Below are 20,296 nucleotides of genomic sequence, written 5' to 3' on the forward strand. Positions count from 1 at the left end.
TTGAAAGTAAAATAACGTGCTGTATATACATAAATTCCAACAAAGCTTCTGACAAATGTTCGAATTGTATTAGATTTTAAAAATCTGTTTGTGATATGTTTAACATCACCAGAAGACGATAAAATTTAAATTGAATATTTCGGATAACTGATATCCTTCTTCAGCATAAAACTCATAAAACTATATGAGCATAAAACTCACAAAGTTCAACATCAAAACAGATTCAGAAGCTGAATGGCGTACGGTGTGGGTGATTGTACCTTTATCAAAGGCTCACATATGCAACTGATAAGGAACCTGAATGAAAGTAACAAAAAGGGTATAAAACATATTTAGACGTTTATTTAATTTATTGTTATGTTTCGCATCGTTCTTAACGATCCATCACCCCATAGGAGTGATTGTTGACTATTATTTAGACGATTATATATTATTGTTGTGACATACATCATTAATTTGATCCTCTATTTTTCATAATAACACCTAGATGAACTGTCCCGTACTACCATACATCGTGTACTAAGTTACAGCCCTAGATTAATCCTACGAGGAGGAATCACCTGGCCAGCGAAGGCTATATTTTTATATAGCCTAGCTGGCCGAGTGGTCTAGGGCGCTGGACTTAGTGCAGGCGGTGTTGCCATAGATGTCACAGCGGTACGAGTTCGAGTCCCGTGGAGGGAACGACAAAAATTTGCTTCGCAAATTTGACAGTTCTAACATCGTTGGAAATTTTTCAGACCCTTATATATATACTATGTATGCCTGTATGAAAATTAGAAATCGAACTTTGGATTTCCCATGATAAAGCCTTCTGTTGTACAGTGATTTCCCATATGACGAAACGTTATTTAAGACAGTCCGAAGAACTCTAAGAATCGCATACTGTAATAGTGAGTTATTTTATTAAAATGACCAACGTAATTACAATAGTTTGTGATCAATAAAATTACATTTGTATTGTGAATCAAAATGCATATTGGACGAAAGAGAGCAATTAAGCACTAAAGATGTTTTAAGTGAATGTCCATCGTCATTCATAATATCTTTTTTTGAGAAACCAAACTTCATCATATTTTTTATACCCTAACTTTCAGGTATATATTAAATATATCCCAAAGGACTTGAGATGAAGCATACTATAGACACTGGGACGTCAGTCTCATATCTTGACCTTCACTTATAGATCAATGTTGAAGAAAAACTATTGACCAGACTATACGACAAACTCGATTACTATTCATCCGTATTGTCAACTTTCATTTCATCTGTAGCAATATCCTTTCGGTGCCTGCCTATGGAGTTTCCAACAACCGTAACAACTCATACGGTATGCTAAAACTTGACATAACTCCGAGCACATTTTGTATCGCCCTAGACTTACAATTCAGCTTCTGAAACAGGAGTTTGTTGCTACAAGATTGAAGTCATCACTGCAAAATTTTTATGGTTGTCATCATGAACTTATGGATCGTTACGGTGTATCCATTTGCAAAATGAAAACCGATTTTTTCAACGTGTCATAGTTTCCTTTTCCTCATTCGTCTACCCTGTATTTGACTTTTTATGAGCAACTCGGCGGGTGTTTCTAGAAAAGCGGAGGACGCTTACCATACCGGTGCACCTGTTCCCAGTTATAAGTATAGTCCGAGTTGCTCGTTTATTTTTGTTACTTTGTATGTATTATTTTGGTTATTTATTATTCTTTGTGGTGTTTGTCTGTTTTCCATGTCTGGTCCTTGTGTACCTTGATTACTCTTTTAAATCCGATTTAGAACAATTGCTCTTATTTATGACGATATTAAATGCCATCTTAATGTAATAAATAAAAAAATTATGTTTTCATAACTGTTTTCTGGCTTCTTTGGACGTCTTTGTCATCAAAACAGAAGCGATGTCCCCACTTATGTTATTGTAACAACAACATATGCATCTTGATGAAGTATTGGACAAAAATGAAGAGTAAAACAAAAACTGTGCAATCGCAATACATCATATTTAAATATACATGTACATATTTGATGTGAATTGGATATCATCAAAGCTTTTGAGTGTTTACATAGGAGGTGTCTTGTATTTTTAACCTTCATATTTTATGTATGTGTTGACAACTCATGATCAGTATACTATCACTGCAAATTGGGGAATTCATACCTTCTGTTATCGAACTGGCTGTAATTACAGTACTTTGAACTAAGCTTGGTCATTATTTCGTCGACCGCCTAATGTACACGTTTTTTTTTTCAATTTTGGATATGTAACAAATATAATATGATTTTAGGTTTTGCCTATGACGGACGGAGCTTTTATCGTTCAAATAAAATCGGTAATGTCTCGACCAACAGGTAATTGCCAAGACTTCAAGACTTAAACAACTCGTTCAAAAGTTAACACAATCGCTACAAACTTACGTACGTCATTACCGACAAAGAATTTAAAGCCATTCATGATTAGACCCACTACATATACGAAACGCTCCGTCCTTGTTATGGGTTAAGCGAAGGAAACACTTATATTTGCATGGTGGGTCAATTTATCAAAAATTGTCAAATTATCTGCAATTCTACATAATGGCTCACAGCCTTTAAAGGATAGGAAAGTTTTCTAATAAAATATTGAAGTTCCGTTTTGTGATTCCAATGTATTATTTTAAAAATGCAATAAACGATCTTTTACTTGATTATGAAATACATAAACTATACAAACGTATAAAAGAAGAAGGAAGTCAGTAGGCGAATATTGTTTGCTTTACAAAACAGTGAATATCATGATATTAACTATTCCTATATTTAGTCTCCTGTTATACTTTAAACGTACTTCCTCTTTTTCTACGGATGACGAAATAATAAAACAAAATTTACCTATACCAATTGATTATTTAATAAACTTTTTTCTGTTCTCTTATGCCGCAAATATTTACTAAAAATGGTAAATCGCATGACCGGTAGACAAACCCATGGAAACAAATATCCGGCATCGGATAACACTTGACTCGGACAAAGATGGCACATCTGTAGCTATCAATTATTTCATTAATAAACGTAAAATCAATATTGTTTTGATGCGATGAAAGTATTTAATAAATCTCTTTGAAGTCCAAAGTAATACTGTCATGTAAATTGGTATTAACAACTGGTATAAAACAAATTTGTAATAAACACTTTATAATATGTCAGAAACAGTGAGGAGAACATACCAGTCCAAAGAATGTCATAAATCACAATAGATTCTGTGGTATCTCTTCGAAATTAGTTGTTTAATTTTGAAAATACTAAAGGTAAGAACATTGCTTCGTTCGTGTCAATAACTTTGTAGTATAGATTGTACACTATGGTATCTGTATCAAACTTGTTTTAATACACACGAGTATGTTTTCCTCTAAACTCGGAAAATTTACTCTTAAACTCAAAATAAAAAAGAACGTCATCTCACAGTTATTTCACCTAACATTCAGACTTCTGAACGATTTTAAAAGATATAGATAATAACTATATAAAATGTTGATTGGATCTATCTATAAAGTGTAAGTGTGATTTTTAAGTTTAATTTTTTGTCGCTCGAAAACCGTTTGGAATTATTTCAGGTAGATATAGATCTTCTTCCACAAATAGTTGTTCTACTTCTTAGCGTTATATATGCAAGGTTATATTTTTGTAGTTATGGTTGCGTTATTCGTTTTTGTCTCGACGACACTTGTTTATATGAAAACATATGACAAAACATTTGTCGACTTTCCATTCCAAGAACAGTAAATTTATTATTCCTCGATACAGCTGTTACCTCGGAGTAATAAATGTACTGCTCACTTCTACAAATGTATAATAATTAAATCTCACGTTTTTGTTGTGTGTTATATTTTGACTTATTGACCTAGTAACTTTTAAAAGAGTCTTAAAATAAGCATATGATGATATTGGTAAAATTAATCGTATTTTACACATTTGCATATTGCTTCGATTATTTTCTATTATTTGTTACTACAATTTATGATGTAAATAGATGTTTCCAAACCCTTTTTTTAAATCGACAACCACTTCTGAATCTTTTCTGCGTGCCTTTATGTTCGTTTAATTACTTTCGGTTCATTGTCGTTTTTTTTTTTTTTTTTTTTTTTTTTTTTTTTGTCTTAAGATTTCTGCGAACCATTTCTATTTCAATCAAATGAAAGTGAACTTAGATGTAAAATCCTCAACACGAAATGCTGGGCGGACCAAATAATTGTTAATTCCCCTTTAAATAGGTATCCATTTTGCGAATTATATGACTGAACGATTAATTGTCAGTCTCTGGAAGAATCAGGCATTGGAAGAAACATGGTATGAAAAAATACCATATTGAAAGTTTCATTTGACTATTTGCACGAAAAACAAGATTTCTTATATCATTTTGGTAAGCTGAGTTATAATTTAATTAAAATGCACTGGAAATGAATTAACATTTCAAGGACAGATAATTCACTCAATATATCATGTTTCTGTTTAAACATTTCTGAGCAAATCCAGTGGATGCACAGATCAAATAATGGTCTTCACAAATAGAGAAATTATCTTTGAGAGAGATTATATTGTCAGATCGGTGGGTGTTGGACATGCATGTTTCTGATATTTCCCATGTTGCCTTATTCTTATAAAGCCTTACACTTAAAACTGTACTTTACTGTAAATTATCAGCTATTTCCGTAAAAATGAAATTGCTCCTAAACTATTTAAACATTAATAATTAATATTCACACAACGTTTTCTTTTAATTTAATTATTTGACAATTATCAAAGTAATGATTGACGCCAAGAATGTTCTGCACGCACGGAAAATTAAATTTCAATAATAAAACAATAAAGCGTACAGGAAATAACCAATTCAGAAAACCAAATAGCATCTAGTTACAAGACAAAAACATTACCTTTATTACGGTTATGTGGTTATATAAAGTCCTAGATTTAATACGCAAAAAGGAAATCTGAACGTGTGAAAAATGAGTTATTGACGCAGTCATTTGCTAATTTTGTTTTAAGGTTTTATTCACATGGACCTTAAGTTACTGGGAAAACTTAATCTTTTATTTGTTTTGCATATTTGTGACTTCTTTAGACAAGTTAGTAAGAGAAACACGAGATTACCAAAAATATATTGACAGATGGTCGTTTTACATTTATAAAAGCATATTCCATTGCTTAACTCTGTTCGAAACCAAAAGTCTCATACCATTTTTTTTTCAAATCACATGTGAAGAAATATTCGTTTTTGCGAAGCATCCTTTATAAGTTTTACAAATTGTGTATTGAAAACGAGTCCTTATTTAGTGGCTTGTTGTTTTAAATATCAACAACATCTGTTATCTAAACCTCTCAAAGCAATGATCGTTGTACTCGATGACGACCACACAATATATATCAATGGGCGCACCTTTTTTTCCCTAGGTTTGAAATATTTTATTTACCTCATCCATTCTTTTGATATATTATCACATGATTTAATTTCTGAAGTAACACGTTCTGATTGGATAATAAATTTTGGTTATTATATCATAGACCAAATTGTGTGATGACTGTGGCGTCAGCAGATTTTTAAATGATTTATTCGTTGAATTTTGGAACTTTAATTAAATCATAAGGTAGGACTGTTATATTTTGTTGATCTATTTGAAATAATCTCGATGCCTGTGATGCACACTATAAAATTACGTGATAACCTGAAGTGTGCACCACGTGATTGGGGTTATTTCTTCGTAGACCGAAAAAAAATAACATTCGTTCATCAAATAACATAACACATATAAACGTTGAACAAATCCGGTATTGTTTCATCTACCCGAAACTTTATGAATAAAAAATGAAGATTAAAGCATCACCCTATGAATGACTATATGCAATTCCAAATTTAAGGTCCAAACAGTTATCGTAGCACACTTCAATTGAACACTCTTTTCCTCTTACACGTTCATTGTTGACGTTTACAATATATTCGTCGATTTGTGCCTTCACGCATATAAAATGGATGAGTAAATTATTACGGGATTACTTAACTGAAACGTACATTAATTTCTTCATATTGTATACGTAAATCATTAAACGAAATGTCCAGAACAACAATGCAATATCACTTATCGACTTTCTTCTTTTATCGTGTGTTGAACTCCGTATAGGTACTTACAAAAATAAACTAACGTTTATTTTGTGAATGTTTACAGGAAAGTATATTTATTCTGGAAAAAAAGAAAAATAAATAGATACTCTAATCGTCTAGATCTGAGGTTTAACGTTCTTCATACTTCACTTATATTAACTTTTGATATGGTAATTCGCATGTTTCCTTATCACATCCATAAATAACTAGTAGTGACACCGGTATCTATCTGCTTCTGTGTAAATTACGCTTGACCATTTGTTTACCGATATCAATATTTGATCGTTTGATGCAATATCTAACTATAACAGACCCAGATATCGACAATCGGCAAACATGACCGGTTCTTGCCTCTTATATTGTCTTGGTGTATAAATATTCCCAATGAAGCTATCTATGTGGGATGTAAAATTAGTGAACGAACAAGACTTTCACTTCCTACTATCTATTAGGCTTAAAGTAGCTTTTACTTAGTTAAGCAAAACGTAAGTACCTTTTTTCGTACATATATCGAACGACGTTATTGCAAACTTATAAATGACTGACATTACTATTATTTTGATATATATGCATAACCTGTTACAGAAATACTCTGAAGAAGGTATAATGATAAGGATTTGTTGTATCTTTCAACTGAATGTTCCTCTCTGTTTTCTCAGTTTTGGCCTATTTTTTGTGTTTTATGCAACACATAGAATGGGTAACTATATCATTCCGTCCGTATAATTCTATGAATATGAATTAGTTATGATAATTGAAATTAAATAAAATCTCTTTTGATTTCAAGCTGGTTACCACAAATGTAGAAAATAGTTTGCCATATTCGGGATATTTTGATCCAGGTGCACCGGTAGGGTAGGAATTTTCTGCATTTATAGAAAGAGGTTAAAGATTAGGCAACGAAACAAAAATATTGATGACTTTTTTTGTATGTGCTGAATCTAATATTTATAAACTGGATTGAGAGTGTTAATCATGCTATCATCAGTTCAAACAAAGTATTTTGAGGAAGAAGATATGGAAAATGTGTTAAACATAGAAACTTTAATCAATAAACTTGGAAATACCTTGTTCTGCACTTAAGTCTAAACAAAAATATTTATCAATAAATATTCATATAGCAAAACGGATAGCTTATGTTAAAAGTGTTTTGAACTAATTGATCATGAATGTGTAGGATTAGGCTTCTGGTAAGTTACTTTATTGTTGACTCACAATAATTTCATAAGATTCAGGAGGGAAAGAATGAAGTTTGCTTATTTATAAAAATAGAGAAAAATAATCAATTTTGATATATTTCAATCGCGTCAGAATATGATTAAGAGAGGCAAGAAAAAATAGACGGAGATATGTTTTGTGAATCAAAACAATTGAGCAATGTTCTTACTAGCACAGGTTTGACACTTGTTCATCAAAGCAAGGTTGAGTTGATTTCCATGGTGTTAGCAGATTTAACTTCATTCATTAATTGACATTTCTTGTATACCTTCACATATTCCTTACTTACGGATAAGGCATATATACATAAGGCAATGTACATGGCAACTGTTGTTTTAATTTATGGATAAAGAGAAAAAAAACAAAACATTATGGTGGCATAAAATTGAAAAACAAATTTGTAAATAAACAGCTATCCTCACCATTGTTCTGAATGACGATTTTGATAACTCTTATATCCAGCAGGTGTTTAATGTTCATTAATAAGAATGATATAGGGATTTAATAAGGATTATATAATAATATGAAATATTATTAACAAGATTCTGACTATGGAAATGTCAATTTGAACAATTCATATTTTTAGTGTAACCGTTTAATACAATTGTACATTTTATGAATTTGAATTGGCTCTGAAAAGAACATGGTACAGTTGTTATACTGTATTACATGCTTACTTCGTGTTTATTGAAATGTCTTTAAAGTAATTATCCGTCTTTTTGCAGAAAGTCTTTGATTTTGACTTTCAACCTTATCATTAAAATGATATTTTACACTTACATGCATTAGTTAATACACTTTACTTCATTTCAATTTAAATGATTCTTTACAGTAAAAGTTTCAATTAACTTCTTGGATGCCTTTACAGTATGTATTGAAATATTAATGTGACCACTTAGTTTCCAGCTATGGCGTCATTTTTATTCATTTATCTTATCCAATGATAATCACTTGACACATTCAAACTCTTTTAATTAACCCTACTGTTGCATCTGCCACAAGCGTCTGGCAGAATACGAGAATTCCGATTTACAAATTAAACAACGAGAAAGCTAGATCCATATGTGTGACAAAAGAGTTGATTTTCATGTTTTTAATTTTCCATTTAATATAGTGATATTCGTGTATCACCCTCCTACGTTACTCACATTTCACAAAATGGTATTGCTCACCCAAATGATATAAAAACAAAATCGTTAAAGAACTAAATCTATTGGGTTTATCAACTGCACTTGACAGATTTATTCGTACAGCAGAATACGGTTTTGAATAATACGGTTTTCAAATAATTGTCTATCTTTTTAACCTTGTTTTCGCATAGAGATATACCACCCCATGTTACATCCCTATATATAAAAGCATTTTTGAGTATTGCTCTACTTCTAATTGTGTATAGTCAGTACTTAACATTACTACTTGCAATTCAGTACACTGGAATTGTAGAGACCGATTATTTCTAATGCTGGTAGCGTTGGTGGTATAGTCATGCTTTGATATTTCATGATCTAGCTTCAGTAATCGCTAGCATCTTCATGTATCATTGGGTAAATTACATAGTGTGTTTATTTATTGTTTTATTTCACTTTTGACGACCTTATATCTAAAATGGAAGGTTAAGGCCTAATCAAACTAGTTTAACCCCATTGCAGATTTCATGCACCTGTCCATAGTCAAGAGAAGATGTTGGTTATTAATGCGTCTTTGTGTCGTTATATTACATTTTAGCTCACCTGGACAAAGGCCATGTGAGCTATTGCCATTACTTGGTGTCCGTCGTCGTCTGTCGTCGTCTTCCGTCGTCGTCGTTAACAATTATACAAAACTCTTCTCCTCTGAAATTACTTGACTAATTAGAACCAAACCTGGTATCCGTTAAGCCGTGTTCGAGTTTTGCCCTTTTTCAACGATTTTTGCTATTCTTAATGTTATTTCTTCCAAAAATCTTCTTTGACACTACTCGACCAATTGAAACTGAACTTGATATGAATGTTCCTTGGGATATTCTGCATAGAACTGATGTTGGAATTTTTGATTCGTCGAAAAACATGGCTGCCGTTACTAACAATAGAACATTGGGATGAGACAGTAGTTTCTCACATATATCTCCAAAACCATTAGGTTTATCCAAATTCTTTCAATAGCTAAAATGATCCATATTATTAGGACTACAAAGGTCTTCAGACTCCGTGTAAGATTTATTGCCCTGGAAAGGGGAAAATGACTTTTTAATAGTTTTCAGTCAATATCTTGAAAACTATGTTAGATTAAAAGAAACTTTCAATTGTTGAAAAGAACTTGTGAAAAGTCCTACCACAGACTTCTTGAGTCAAAATTGTTGGACAACTTCTTGTTTAATTTATTGCCTTTGAAAGGCAAAATTCAACAAGGTGAGCAATTCAGGCTCTTGTTTAATTTAACTGTAAAGTATGTTCGTTCTTTTTTCCATTTTGCCATGTATACCATAAAAAACATATCAAAACTGCAAATCATGTTAGTTTAAATCATTCCTTTATTTGCAGAGGACGCTTACCCTACCGGTGCACCTAGTCCATGCTCCCAGTTTTTAGTGGAGTCCGAGTTGCTCATTTACTTTTGTTACTTTGTATGTATGATTTTAGTTACTTTATGTTGTGTATGTCTGTTTTCCATGTCTGGTCTTTGTCCTTGGAATACATTCTTTTGATTACCGCTATAATCTTGGTTCCCTTGATTACTCTTTGAACCTATCTCATCAATGTGTATAAATGTATTTTATACTAAAAACCAATCATTTCTTGTAAAGTCAAAACACCACAAGAAATGTAGTGTTTTTTCAAAGAAATGTTTTTTTTTTCACTGCATAAATAGTGTTGAAATAAATATACACGTGGTCATCCTGGTGTTTCCTAACTAATGGTCAAGTACGAATTTGATAAAGCGACCACGTCAATGACTATTAATTATATTGAAAATGAGCAAAACATCAGAGTGTGTTCACGTTTCTCCAACATTTAATTAATAGACTAAAACAACATCAATTAAGCTTAGGGATTATGGGGTCCTCAAAAGGGTTTGATAGTTTAAATTTACCTGTATTTTACCTTTTCCGATAAAAAATATTCGATGATATTTTTAGATGATTTCATTGACTAGAGACACAATAATATAATATTTTATCATAATTATTTTCTGTAAAACGAAATTAGCATATTAAAACATTTGTAAAAAAATATATTTCTATCTTTTTTAAGGTAATTTTTTTAATTCTTCTTGAAATTAAAATAATTTAAAATGCGATATGCAAATGTCCAGCAATGCTTCCAATTCAAGATATATTTTGGAGCCTATTATTAAAAAAATTTCCGCAATTTTTATTTACCGAATTGTATCAATATGACGAAGATCAGCTGTTCGTAACACTACTTGGACAAAATGTAGTATTTGATTACGTTGACCCTTATGACTTTATGAGACTTTGCCACTTACATATCGTTCAATGCCTAAGTCACTACAATAATCTCTTGAGGGCCGGAATGTAAAACGCTAATGCAGGAATAAGTGAAAGTATTGGACTTGTAGAATAAAATCACTGATGTCTTCTTTAGTATCGAGCTTGCTTAAGTATTTATATGTATTAATTACTTCTACTTATATTTTCTGTTTACCTGCATGATATGTATATATAATTGCTTGTATTGTCATTATATATGTAAGAGGAAATAAATTTATGAATGAATGAATCAATCAATCAATAAATCAAGCCAGAGTAAAAATCACAATTTAATAATAATGTGCATTTCATCGTCTATACAGAATGCATTATAATATATACAAAAACGTTGATCTAAAGGATCTGCCTGATTACCTGATTATTATTAATAACAATTATTTATTTACTTTCAAGAACTTTCAATTTTCAAGAAACATAGTCAAAGCATTGTTTATAGCTCAAATGAAAGATTGAACAGAACTCATTGATGCCTTGTAGTAAGACAATGCATCAATTTAGGTCCATAAAAAACGTGACAGCGATGGCAAATGTAATGCTTGCGGTGAACTTTGTTCCCAATAAGTTCGGCAGAGTCAGACTTTTAGTTTAATGGCTATCAGTACATGCTTGGTTAATACAACTAGAGGGGACAGAAGATATTGACGACGAGATGTACCCACTAGTATTCTCCCTTCTTCCTGGAAAGAGCAAACAAACATATGACCGGCTTTTCAATCTACTCAAGACAGCACGCCAGCAACAAGGACTACAACTTCCTGCATCGACATCGAGACTGCTACCTGCAACTCCGCACAGAGAGCTTTCCCAATGTATCACTCAAGTGCTGTTTCTTTCATTATACTCAGTGTATTTGACGGCGAACACAGAAACTTTTACTCGCAATAGCCTACAAAGAAAGCTACGACATACGACTTTTATTGAGACGAGCAGCCGTACTTCCACTTATCCGGTTCAACACAGAATGCATAGACTACGACACAAGAGCTTTCGCCGACTATATAACCGAATACTGGGTATAAGTACAAAATAGAAATCAATAGAACCAATTCTCAACCGAAGGTCCACGCACCAATAACCACTTAGAAGGATGGCACAGCAAGCTGAAGAAACTCATTAAACACGTCCATCTGAGCATTTACAAATTGATAGAAATACCGAAACATCGACAACAGAATAACCGTCCTTAAAGACGGATTCCTCAACCAACAGATGACAGCTCAAAATTATACAGAACAGGCATCCGTTTGTAAGGAATTTCGGTAGTGATAAATTGTTTGCAATTGAATTTGTGCTAAGTTTTCAATGTATCTCTGAAAGCGCTTCGTGTTTTGTTAATCTTGCATTGTTTTTATCATAATTATGTTATATGTGTATATGGAATAACTGCGAAATATTTGTAATTTGTAATACAATAATTATAATATATATTCTTTCAGTATAAAAAAATAGAAAGGCAGAAGAAAACAAAAAAAATAACAATATTTACTGTGATCAAATAAGCAAAACAAATTCGAGAAAGTATTTTACTAAGTTAAAAAAGGTAAAATACAGATAAATTTAAACTATCAAACCCTTTTGAGAGCCCCATAATCCCTAACCTTAATTGATGTTGTTTTAGTCTAATAATTAAATGTTGGAGAAACGTGAATAAACCAACATCAGATACGTGTCATCTCATTTACACCTAAAATATTGTGTTACTTTACTATACATGTTTGGTAATAACATAATATTTGTGTATACATGAATGAATGAAAATGATGATGAAAAGAAATAATTCGCCAAGCAGTTGAATAGAAGAACTAGCTGACCTTCATCTAATATCAAATTCAATTTTTTTGTTGTTGTTGTTGTTTTTTTTTTTTTTTTTTTTTTTTTTTTTATTGTTTTTTTTTTTATTTATTTATCTATTTTATTATTATTATTTTTTTAAGGTTAGTTTTAGGCCTGTTGTTGTAATTGCTAATACTAGTCAGTATTTACAAGATTTGATGAATAAGCATGAACTCAGACCAAACTATGTAAATGGAGTCCAAATACAAGTATTCTATACAGTGAGTTCAGTGTATATAACATAACTTCCTCGAAAATCTTAATAGTTGTTATAAAATACCTTTGTATTTATGTAATAATGGTAAAATATAACCTGGTAACAAGACCATGTGTTTACGCAAAAATGACTACAAACATACCAAGATCGTGGGTTTTATTAACAACATATTAACTAGCTGACAAACAGATAGTAACATTATATTTTGTAGCGTTAATTGATGACATTGGTTTCTGCTTTACACCTGGATTAAAATTAGTCAGCTCCGGAATCATCATACAATGTTTATCGAAAAGACTTGCTACTGTAAACACAATTAGACATAGATTGATTTTGGAAGGCTGTTGTGGCGTTAAGAATATTTTGTACGAGTAGTTGTAAGTAAAATACATATATTAGTTTTAATTAGTAACTTTTTGAGGGGATGTTTCTGTAATAATTCATTAGACTTTCGCCATTATGGTCAACCCTCAAAGTTAAACAATTTAGATGACAATTTCCAACATAAAGAACAAAGTTTAAACTTTTATATCAACCGTTTATTGTTTTCATAAAGTATGTAAATCGTCAAAACATTACATTGTTTAAAACATTGATCTAAACTATTTTGTAAACTTAAGTTGTTTTTTGTTTTTGTTTTTTGTTTTGTTTTTTTTTTGTTTGTTTGTTTGTTTGTTTTGTTTTGTTTTTTTTTTTTCTATACATATTCTAATACTTTATTATATTACTTAATCGTCTAACAAACCATCCTTTGACCATTAATCCATACGTCATTGGGTCATAAAAAAAACCTAATCAACTAATTGCCAAAACAGATGTCCAAACGGTGGATGACCACTCGGTCAGATAACAAAGCGATAATTGAATGAATATTGTATCACGAATGAATTCATTATAGCAAAATAATTTCTTCAGTCAAACTAATCAAGTAAAATCAAATATAGAATGGGTAATAAGCGGTTTTCTACCTATCAAGTATGATATTAGACAACAAAGTAACGAGCGTCTTTTGTGCTTTGTACATATAATTGAGTAACTTAAGCTACCCCTCTATCGGTCATTATCGTTATATTACTATTAACGACCTTTAATGATGAATCTTTGGTTTAGTGTTATGGAAAAAGATTGTAGCTGTTAATGGAAGGGTAAGGGTCATTATTTTACTACTGTATTCGTTAACAACGTCTAAACGTATACCATTTATACATTTTGAAATATGGTCAATCTGAAAACATATTTCGTGAAATGTTATGATACGTTATCTATTTGCATACTAGTAGTGTAATTAATTGGTTCCTGCGTATCATTAATTTATATTTGATTGTATTTTTATTTGTATCCAATGTTTCAATTTTGTAAATTTGGATGAAAAATGATTCTACACACTGCTATTTTCAATTTTCAAAATCTATACATTGTCATTAGTTGTTGGGTTGTGGAATTAGTTATGTATGTATATTAAATAACTTTGCCCATTATAAACCCTGAGGATGCGTGCGTACGATAATCTTCTGGTAAATATAGAGATTCAATGTTGTTACAGCTAATGGAAAAGACTGTAGGTAGTAAATTAAAACAATTAAAACACATTTTCTGAAACATGGGTTAGTAGGATTAGAAATGACAATAAACAGTAAGTACAAATATTTTTTCGCCACATGATAAATCATGATTGATTGCCATTAAATGTTAATTTAGTGTTTCTTTAGTTCAATATCGAAACAATTAGAGAAGAAAATTAATAAACATGAAGTATTCCAAAATAAAAGAAAAAATAATTATAAGATAGTCTTTTTTTCAAAACCAGGTATTTGTACTTATTCTTGTTATATTTCGAATTTGTTGTTTGGTTCATCGTATTGTTTGCGCATCTAATCTTTAATTTGTATTTTATATATTACAGTCATTATTAAAATTTTATTCATGCTTGCATCTAATATACTCTAATTGTAGTATATGTTATATTTAGTTCCACTAAATCAAATTCAGTTTGATTCGATAACAGTGTTCCAGCTAGAATTTAAATAAAAAGCTAGTGCTAATATTGAAATGGTAAATTGAGAAACGTTCCAACGTCCCATTAGAAACGACGCATATGATAAAATTGAGTTAGTGCATGCAATATGTAATGAAATTCGTCAATTGTTTAAGTATTATCAAGTCTTATTTTTGATAGCTATAGGACTTTTTATAGATCTCACTTTTTGATATGAATAATAAGCTGTCAAGTATCTGTAAATTATCCTATATATCCATAAGGAGTTAACCGCTGAAGGAGTTAACCACTGAGAATGATTTATAAAAACCAAATGACTTGAACAAGCCCGTAATCTGTACAATAATTAGTCATAAACGATTTAAGCTTTGCGAATACATCTTTTTTTTATAATACCGTTGAGATATATTTTAGTGCAAAATGTTATATTTTTATTATTATTAATAATATTATTCTTATTATGTTTAAAAAGCGCGCATTTATATTTGTCATCCAATATTAAACTGCTTCACAGTTTTGTCATAAAATATCTACGTTTAATCACTTTTAATCGATTAAACAAATTAAGTATCATTTCATCAAACTTGAAATTTGATAATGTTTATCTGGATAATTTATTCTTCTCGCACAAAACTTGACTATTACCTTATCATCTATGCGTTAATGACACAAAGCAATAGAAACAGATATAATTTTGTCTGTATTTCAAATTAATATCTTCACCTTAAAATGTTGAAGTCCTTTCAAAATTGCTACCTTATTATTTTGTTTAATAAAAATTTAAAAAAAATAAATTTCACATAATTACTAACCACATTAAAAATGAAATTCAATCAAATATTTTAACAATGTCAATGCTTAACATACTAATACTTCTATTAGCACAATAAATACTATAGAAATCCACGTCAAACAAATGTAAACGAAATATTCGTTTCAATTTAAAGGTTGCGTTTATGAACCAACAAGAATGAACATCGCAATAAACAACACTGGAAGCCAACGAAAGATACAATGATTGGGAAACGGCCTCTACTAACTTATAATATCATGTTAGAGGAACACAGAAGAGCAAACAATTATGCCATTAGTTTACCCTGACTATACTATTAGTTATACGGACTTTCCTTTCGACTTTCCTTTTGACTTCTGTCTGAATTTTATCAGTTTGGTAATTTTGTTATTACGTGTCATCTATAATATCGCAACCTTTTAATTTCCTCCCAAAGCGACTAAAACGACTCTCTCTCTTTGTTTATGTCAGTGGACAACATACGTATTTGAAAACTGACCAATAGGTTATCGTAATTAAGCTCAATCATACGATCTACTGATTGTAGATCATGTCCAAGCGATTGCAGTAATATTTTAATCTCGAATGGGATTTACTTAAAGCGGACGTACGGAAAGGAGTGACATTGAAGATTTTTTTTTTGTATATGAATATTAATATTACGAAACAATACATATGTTGTTGTAAGCCAACTTACATTATTTAAAGAAGGAAGTAAACGTCTTAGCATTAAAACAATAAAAAGTTTTTAATATGTGACTTTAATTTAACACAAAGTCTAGCGTCATTAAATACGCTTACATCAATTGGCTATACTTCAATTTCTCTACATCCTTTGAAATGATGTGTTACTTTTATATGATGCTGCTATTTCAATTTTCGTTATTTTATCCACTTTCTACCTCGTAAACCTTTGCTTTTTGTAAAGTGCATCATACATCAGTGCAGAAGCAAAAATATATGACGTACACTATGATCTGCAGTAGTAAATTATACGTTTTGACTAATAATTGGTATGAAGTTAATGCAGGTGAAGGGGGATTTATTTTACTGAATATTCGTTTAGTCAAGAAAGACTGATATTTGTTCTACACATTATTGGGAATTATTTTGGCATCAGGCTTTAAAGAATGTGCCATGTTTATCGTACAACGGTGTTTATTGAATAAACTTGAAACGAAACAACTAGAGCTGCACTTTATCGCCTCTTTTCTTTAGATATTTAATATATGTGTCGAATAGGATTTGGATATGGTTGTGATAGCGGTGTATAGATTTGTATTTTATCTTTCTAAAATTTTCAGTTCCTTTAATAACAGAAAACAGGAAATAAATCATTTGCCATATTCGTGTTCACAGTTATTCTAAAATTAGTTTGTACCACTTATCTTAAAATTGAAGAGTAAGTATAATTGCTTTTTAAACATATATGATGACAACATCAAATAAAGTTTTATGTTATTATCATAACACAGTTTTGTGTACCGTTAGAAATTCGTTATACTGTTAGTGGTACATATGATTGCATACTTATCTAATATTTCTAACGTTTTACTTATGCCAGATAAATTATTATCAATTCTTCAAAGTACGAATTCAAATTAGATAGTTTAATTTTCACCTATATAAATAAAACAAACTGCAAACCTGGTAAATACTTACATATCGTTTTCACATTATTATTCGGGTGTATCAGAAACACACTTTTTATTCGAACATCTATTTCAGATTTCCATATTGTTCCATTTGTCATAAAACGGTTACAACTATAATGCTCCTCTCATAAATTATTCACCAAAAAAAATCAAAACTACAAGCATGCTTTATCATACTTACAAAATGAACATCTTGAAATTCAACCGGTGCAAAAATATAAAAACTATGTTATTATAAATTATTAAGTTTAGACCACATGCTATGTAGACAATATCGATCAGTTAAATAATCAGTATTCTAGACTATAAGTAATAGAAGAACATTAATGTAATGCTATGTAAACTTGTATAAGAGCTTTATAGACCTACTTACATGAAAAAATATTGCAATAATTAGTTCAATGCATTGTTAATATTGAACTTTTCAAGTTATGTTTATTAAATTATTTTAACAGCCACATACGCCCAAAACTCTTTTGATCTATACAAACAATTGTCTGGAGATCATAAGAGATACGTTATAATTTATTTCTATAAAAGTAAATATAATTAAAATTTACGTTTCCATGAAACGTGTAGAAGTCGACTCCAATTTCCTGGTCTATCTTTTGGGAAATATATTGTCAATGGAACTGCTTATTATTAAACGTTGCAGCGTAAAGAACGTGGATATCAAATTTCAACGAAACAGAAACAGTTTGAATTTTCGACCGCGGTGGCAGCCATTTGAAAATACCGGTCGATACGTAGCTCAAATTGCCAATGGAGCCGCAGATTAGTAATCGGGATGACTTAAAGAATCTAGATATAGATTTTCATCAAAATCGGACAAATTAAAATTTTCGACCGCAGCGGCGGCTATTTTGAAAATGGCGGCCGATACGTAGCTCAAATTGCCGATTGAGCCGCAGATTATTAATCGGGACGTCTTAAAAAACCTAGATATCAATTTTCATTAAAATCGGAAAACTTCGAATTTTCGCACGCAGTGACGGCCATTTTGAAAATGGCGGCCGGGACACACGCGATTGTTTTTTTTTTTTTTATTGGAAATTTTGTTTGGACTATTGAGCTCAATGTATATACCAAGTTTCATCAAATTCTGATCAGCGGTTTTCGAGATATATGATGTTCCATTTTCCGTTGTAAAAAAAAAATGGGTACCTTTAGTCCGGCGGCCATTTTGAAAAAATGACGGCAGCTAGAAGTTCTGCATCCTTCAAAGAGCAGTTCTAACATTTTGGAAAGTTTCATCTCAATCGGACCAGCCACTTTTGAGAAAAGGGGCGGACACTTTCAACAATCTTTATGACAGGAGAATTAAAATAATAATAATAATAATACGAAGAAGAAGAAACACAGTAAAAACACTTCGTGGTCGGCGACTTAATGATCGTTTTATTGGTAAATTAATCTGTTTCATTTTAAATAACGCTTTCTTAACACAATTCCTATATAACTTCGGCGACGTTAGAACTGAAATAGACTTCTTGTGTGGTATATATTTACAAAGACATATCTAAAAGATCGGGTTATTTATGCGACCATGTCCATTTCATTTAATACAAACATAATAACGTCCAAACTCTTGGAGTACTGTTTTCCAGAACACAAAAAGCTCTTTCGGGAGTTTGCGTTTTGAATTCTTTTTTGTTTTTGTTTTTTGTTTTTTGTTTGTTTTTTGTTTTTTTGTTTTGTGTGTGTGTGTGTGTGTGTGTGTGGTTTTTTGGTTTTTTTTTGGTATCTACTAACTCCTCTTTAAATCATCCTTTTAAAATAGAGTTTTCCATTGAAAGTTCATAATTCAGTCTTAAATAGATTGAGAAATTACCTCACTTATTCAACTTACAATACTTTGAATCACAGAGTTTGTTAAAGTCTAAACACTTTTAGAGTTGTAATAATGTTAAAATGTGTTTACATGTGGAATTCATTTTGCCCATCGTTATATCTCTCAAGCTGCCTATCAGAAACACACAGCGATAAAATTTATACTAATGACAATGGTATTGGCGTACAAATTATGTCATTAGCTTTATCGATGGGTTGCAATACTCTTTATCGCGATAACAATATCAATTTTACAACTTTCACAGAGTATATGTTCTTGTAGATCATGTACGCTACCGTTAAACTATACATTAAAGAGATATATCGGACGTTTCAAGAACTCACTTTATGAATATGAATCTCTTTTAAGCATTATGTCTAACCCTATTTAATCTTCGGGGAAGAGTTAATCTTTGGCCGAAGGACATATGTCTACTGAACTGCATGGTTCTGCAGTTAATTGTTATTTTTATCTTACGGATAACAGTTAACGAACTCAAATATTTTTTGGCAATCAAACTGGCGGACAAAAGTTCATGACAGGAAATACTACATTGCACCAGTTACTAAAAAATAAACCACACAGAACGATGGTTTAAATATACTTTAATTAATGATTACAACACTGTATTGATTATAGATTATATTATTGATGTATTAATATTGGTGGGATGTTTGTTTAAATTATACTTATAACTCTTAATAAATATATAGTTGATTTCCGTATTGTACCATACCCAATATTCCTCTTCCTACAAACGTTGCTGCTTTCTTTTTTTAAATGAAGTTAAATTTCCGAATTGAAACAAAGCTTCTTTGTCAGTCACTTAATTGACAAAACACGTGCTGAATTTTCAAAAAAACATTCGCCAACTTCCTGTTGTGACTTGTAGATTCATAATTTGATTTTCAAATTTCCATCTCTACATTTGTTTTCCCTTCTAATTACATATGCTGTGACAATTTGATTAGTTTCTATTTAAAACAAATTGAATGAACTCAAAATAGATTATGAACAGTTTGCGTCCATGAAATATTTTAGGTCAGATAATAACAGTCTGCTGAGAAAGGTAAAGAGGATTAGCTTGCAAGCACTTGCTAAAACGAAAACACCCAAATTTGATCAATTGTTAACCTATAA

General features: G+C 31.0%; 1 protein-coding gene across 2 annotated transcripts in view; it reads left to right on the forward strand.

Annotated features, from left to right (window-relative positions):
- LOC148611158 (FMRFamide receptor-like) overlaps positions 1-20,296 on the forward strand; it is a 43,072-nt gene that overhangs the window by 18,912 nt on the left and 3,864 nt on the right. The window contains exon 1 of one of the 2 annotated variants that reach the window (XM_088591339.1): positions 12,490-13,258. The exons of the other annotated variant lie outside the window; for it this stretch is intronic. The gene's annotated coding sequence lies outside the window, so the exon portion shown is untranslated. Of the gene's footprint in view, positions 1-12,489; positions 13,259-20,296 lie in introns of those variants that run through there. 2 annotated transcript variants of the gene reach the window in all.

Source organism: Perna viridis, chromosome 7 (genome assembly GCF_037379345.1).
Source record: "Perna viridis isolate PV_CMFRI_1.1 ecotype Kerala chromosome 7, ASM3737934v1, whole genome shotgun sequence".
In the NCBI taxonomy this organism is placed as follows: Eukaryota; Metazoa; Mollusca; class Bivalvia; order Mytilida; family Mytilidae; genus Perna; species Perna viridis.